A 6,214-nucleotide genomic window follows, 5' to 3' on the forward strand; every position below is an offset into this window, starting at 1 on the left:
GCTCTTCCACAGAGGAGCCTGCGGCTCACCCAGAGCATCTAGGCAGCGTCCAGGGCAACTCCCGACGCTCTCAAACGCAATGGCTTTCCAGTGTGAGTCTTTGCACAGCATCCTTGGAGAAATGCACTCATTTCTAAATGTTTTAAAGTATAACTTACACACCGGGGAATTCTCTCATGTCCCGTGCACAGTCTGATGGCTTGTGCAAAGGGACACTGCTGTGCGTCACACCACAGACCCGCTTTAGAACACTTCTGTCACCCCCAAGTCCCCGTTGCCCATCCGCTCCCTGTTCCCCCCATCGCACCCCCAGGCAACCACTTTCCTGCTTTCTATCTCTATAGTTTTGCTTTTTCCAGAATTTTAAAGAGTTATGCATATGTAGCCTTTTGTGTCTGGTTTCTTCTACTTAGCATAATGGTGAGGTTCATCCATCATGGTTCCGTTTTGGGGAAAACTTTTTGGATTATAAAACGTGTTTCTGATAGAACACTGAAAAAATGCGAAGGGTAAAGAACAAAGCATTCCTGGCTCCAGGGGGAAAGATTACGAAGTGTTCTCACAATTCAATGTTCAACAAAAGGCTCCAAATACCCAGGCTTCAGGTGGCAATGCATGTGAGCACAGAGCAGAGCCTCGGCGTGGCATCTGTGACGGTGCCATCCATCGGCATCGGCGGGCGGGGGGGCGGGGGGAGAGGGGGGGAGGAGAGGAGGTAGGGGAGGGGGAGGTAGATGGGATGTCTAAACCGGGGATCTTGAGTTGAAACAAGGCGTTAGGAAGCAGTCATCTCACTGTCCCAGGCCCTCGAGTGACTGCCCCACTGGGACCGTGCTTCCCCCTTGTCCCCAGGACCTGGGCGCACATCATACCAGAAGAGGGAGGGTATCACACCTGGGCTTCAGAAAAACATCTGCTAAAAATGGAATTTCTTTCAATAATAAGAGGATGCTAGAATGCACTTAAATGAACACACAGCACTGTAACAGCCCTTGTTAAACATGAGGTTCTGGAACATGATTCCAGCTAGCACAGTTCTGAGAGATCCTGAAGCAAATAGTCCTTTAAAAGCCAGTACAGCCTTAACCGGTTTGGCTCAGTGGATAGAGCGTCGGCCTGCGGACTGAAGGGTCCCAGGTTCGATTCTGGTCGAGGGCATGTACCTTGGTTGCGGGCACATCCCCAGTGGGGGGTGTGCAGGAGGCAGCTGATTGATGTTTCTCTCTCATCGATGTTTCTAACTCTATTCCTCTCCCTTCCTCTCTGTAAAAAATCAATAAAATATATTTTAACAACAACAACAACAAAAAGCCAGTACAGACAACCCTGGATTTCTGGGTATGCAGATTCCTTATCCACCAGGACAAGACAGACGACAGCAGTCCTTTTTTAGACAACTCCCACTGTAGGTAGAACAGCACCATTGGGCAGGCACATGTATTGTTGAGGGCAGAGGTATAGTCTAGGGCAGTGGTGGCGAACCTTTTGAGCTCGGCGTGTCAGCATTTTGAAAAACCCTAACTTAACTCTGGTGCTGTGTCACATATAGAAATTTTTTGATATTTGCAACCATAGTAAAACAAAGACTTATATTTTTGATATTTATATATTTAAATGCCATTTAACAAAGAAAAATCAACCAAAAAAATGAGTTCGTGTGTCACCTCTGACATGCGTGTTACAGATTCGCCATCACTGGACTAGGGTGAGATTCATTTGCTAATTCTGAGGCAGTGGAAACCTTTATTGCAGATGCTAGAAGCAACTCCATACTATGTGGCCTGTGTCAGCAAATAGGAAGAGGTGAGATGAGTTCACTGAGTGGTTCGTGCAATGTTTAGTGAGCCCTGTGTGGATGCAGCAACTAACGGAAAAAACCGACTCTGCCTCCAAGGAGCCTGAAGTCTGCGATAGGCATATGACGCTTAAACTTCTACTGAGTTAAAATAACACAATGGCCTGCATCGTGCCGCCAGGACAAAAAAAGAGACATCTATTCCAAAAATTCCTGGCAGGCACTGTATGAAGGCATTCATTACACTTATTAAACCTATTGTGCTTGGTTAATTTGTGTCTTTTCAATATATCTATAGCTTGCATTTCAGTGTATTCTGGTTATATAATTCCTATCAACTCAAGGGCTGTGTATTATGAGATCTGTAATTTTCCACATGAAAACCATATTAAGTGCCATTATGTGACACTTAAATAAACCTAAATGACTGCAGCTGCCAATGTTGGGACATGACCACTTAACTAGGGTGGCAGGCTGGGCACAGGGGGGAATGTCCCTGTCCCTGGGCTATGGAGGCGGCTTTCCTGTAGGTGGCCACCCATGACTGATGAAGAGGCTGACATCTAGTGGTGAGTACTGGAATAACCGAGGGTAGAATTAAAAGTACACCACACCAGAGAAAATAATTTATTTTAATGTTTCCAAAGTTCTTAGCAGTTTTGTGGCATGCATGACTTAAATGTATATCATAGGAGAAAAAGAAACCCACGTTTTTTGAAGACCCTTAGTCCCATTACTAATGTTTTGATATCTACTGAGCCCATAGAACATTTTTTCCTCATGTAACTTTAAACCTTAAGAATAAGTCTCTGAGCAGAACACTTACATGTCAAGAATGCATGAAGCCTGAAGGATGCTTTATATTTGCTGAGGTTTTTATTAAAGCTAGCTTTCATAATATAAAATAAATGCTCTCTTAGAATCACAGACTTACAGATAGAGCTGGCCTTGCTTTTTCTTTTATAGACATGGAAGTGGCAGCCTGGGTGAGGTGAAGTAACTTGCCTGGGCCCTGTACCTAGTCATGGGCCGGTGACCCCAGCTTAGCCTGTGGTCTCCAGCCCTCAGCCCCCTTTCCAATCCTCCACTGTCTGCTGCCCTCTTTGAAAGACTTCGATTCAAAAGTATAAATAGTTCCCATAGAGTAAGTATACGCAAACCTTGTGTTGCACATGGGCACTTCCTAAAACACAGTGAATCACACTTTGGAAGTCAAATCAAAACGACACATTTTAGGCACACTTTCTGTTTACAGGAAATCTGAGTGAATTTCCTGTGCGGAAATAACCCCAATTCACTTGTCTCCTAAACCAGGTTGCGGGCAGGGCAGCAGGCACACTCGTGGCAGGAGGATCTTCTCAAATATGAGGTAGGGTCCACACAGTGATTTTTCAAAACTGCACGCAAAACTCCCACCTACCCCTGTGCCACGGGACGGTTCTCTCTGACAAGGCAAACACCAGAAAAATCGGAGGGCAACCTGAGGCAGACAGGCTGCAGCTCACAATGAGATGAAGGTTTCTGGCCTGGTTTTCGGGTTTTTTGGACGATAATATGTATGTTAGCTTCCAAATGTGTACACCCATACGAAGGGGTGGGGAGTGGACATTATGGAGATTACAGATATGTGAAAGGAACCGACTCACTTGATTTTTAAATCTATAATTCATCATTCATAAAAGAAATATTCTTCATGGAAAACGTCTTTTTAAGTGTAATAAAATACATTTTTTTAAAAAAACATAGTTTACGAAACTTCTTAGGAAGTTCAAATGACATTATTAGAAGTAAAATAGACCTGCTGACTTGCAAGCTGTTTAAAATAAAACTTCCTGGAATTATCACATACATGTGCCATTGCTTTGGAAACTAATGGCTATTAAAAACTATAAAATGATTTTCAGATGAACATCTAGAGAAAATTAAAACAAAAATAGATCTGATAAATCTAGATATTCGATAATTCAAAAAATATAAATCTTGAATTCCTGGCACCAAGTTTAAAAAAATGTTAGAATCCACAAGATCATTTCCTTCTGGGCACACACTTTAGCTTTGACTATATAAAAATATAACATCCTACCAAGGACATAAGTACTTTTTTTAAGTGTAATTACAATATAATTCAGCGGAGTGTGGTAACTGCTGGTGTTCCCCTGAAATCATGAATTATCGGCATGCTCTGCAGTCCTGCTAACAGGCTCTAGGTGCTTTTTCATAAATGTAAAAATCATGCAGAAATCTCCTAAAGCAGCAGCGATGCGATCCATCTGCGGACATTCCACAGCAGCTCTCCCCTGAGGGTCTCCTACGGAGTCCAGGCTCAGCCACCGTTCCTTCAGGCAGAGTGAGATGCTCGTTCCAGTTCCACGGCTTCTGAAATCAGTGACATATGTGCACAGAAACTGACCAAAATGTCTCCTTGCAGGTGGCAGTTCGTCTTACAATCCTAATCCATGTTCATTTTCTGCCTAGAAAGGGCTGTGTTTGCCACCTGTGACCACGGGTCGTGCATATTCTACGAAATCATCTATAAGAACAGGCCATGCTCCTAAAAACAAACAGATTTTTAAAAAATTTACATTTAGAGCAATGTTTTTTAAATTAATATCTTTATTGGTTAAGGTATTACAAATGTGTCCTCATTTCCCATTAACCCCCAACCTCCCCGCCCCCTCCCCCCTCATGCTCTCATCCCCCGGTTGTCTGTGTCCATTGGTTTGGCTTATATGCATGCATACAAGTCCTTTGGTTGATCTCTCCCCCTTACCCCCTCCCTCAACTACTTTCCCTCTGGGGATTGATAGTCTGATCGCTGTTTCTCTGTCTTTGGATCTGTCCCTGTTCATCAGTTTATGTTGTTCTCTATATTCCACAAATGAGTGAGATCATGTGGTATTTATCTTTCTCTGACTGGCTTATTTCACTTAGCATAATCTCTCCAGTTCCATCCATGCTGTTGCAAATAGCAATAATTCCTTCTTATTTTACCGCAGCGTAGTATTCCATTGTGTAGATGTACCACAGTTTTCTAATCCACTCATCTGCTGATGGACACTTAGGCTGTTTCCAAATCTTAGCTATGGTGAATTGTGCTGCTACGAACATAGGGGTGCATATATCCTTTCTGATTGGTGTTTCTGGCTTCTTGGGATATATTCCTAGAAGTGGAATCACTGGGTCAAATGGGAGTTCCATTTTTAGTTTTTTGAGAAAACTCCATACTGTTCTCTACAGTGGCTGCACCAATCTGTATTCCCACCAGCAGGCAATATTTTTATTCAAAGCACTGTTTTCATAATCTAACACTTACAGTTCAAAACCTCAAATGATTTTTAGTTTCCACAGCTTGTGCTTCACTTAACTGCTGAAGTCACCCCGCTCTCTGCTCTAGCTGGACCAGGGCCGGCAGATACTGGTGTGCTCGTGTGGGCATGGCCCTTGCTGACGACGGTGGCACACAGGGCTAGCTGGCCCGGTGTTCCCACTGCAGCCTCACGGTTCTCAGCCTCTGCACCAGGCAGTCAGGACCAGGTGAGAGATGCAGCTGCTTTCCTCCACCAGGGATGCTGCGTTCTTCCTGAGCCAGTACCTCACCCAATCCAAGTGGCCCCCTAAACGCCCAGGATACTCAGACACCACCCAGTGGCCAGCCACATACTGACTACTTTACATTTTGGCTTTCTATGTAGACGTGCCCTGTCTCACCCACCAGCGAAGGCTCCTGAAAGCTGGGCTTCTGTCTGAAGTCAACTACTCACCCACTGACGAGCTGCCTACTCTGCTAGGGAGGGAGTGGAGCTGAGGACAGAGACACAGACACTTGCCCTGGCAGCTACCACCAGGGTGGGGAGGAGGCTGTCCCAGAGCATGTCACCTCCTCACTGGGCACCGAGGAAGCAGCCAGTGGGTGGGGTGTGGAGAGAGAGCATTCCCTTCCAAATGCAGCACATGCAGAGGCATTCACATGCTCCGGCCGAGTGCCCTGAAACCCTGGGGCAGGGGCTGCTGGGTGTGAAGTTATGTTCATGTAGGGAAATGTAAGCGGGACTCATCAAATAGCTCAGACAGCCTAACGACCTGAGGCCCAAATGGGATTACGTCCCTGGAGCACATTTTCCAAACACCTGTCGGGTTCTACAGTTCTGCCGTGGGCTCTCTGCACGCCCATATTTTAAATGCTTTAATTTAGAGAATTGTCTTCGTGATTAAATAAACATGAAATCCTGTTTTTCTTTTGTGTGATTTACAAGATATAATGAAGTGGATACTATTATTCTCGGGTTTGTCTGACCCACTGTCTGTGTCCCCATCACTGTCCTCTATTCTCGGGTTCACCTGAATCACTGTGTCACCATCACGGTCCTATATTCTCGGGTTTGTCTGACCCACTGTCTGTGTCACCATCACTGTCCTCTA

This window comes from Myotis lucifugus, unplaced genomic scaffold, assembly GCF_000147115.1.
Source record: "Myotis lucifugus unplaced genomic scaffold, Myoluc2.0 scaffold_395, whole genome shotgun sequence".
Lineage (NCBI taxonomy): Eukaryota > Metazoa > Chordata > Mammalia > Chiroptera > Vespertilionidae > Myotis > Myotis lucifugus.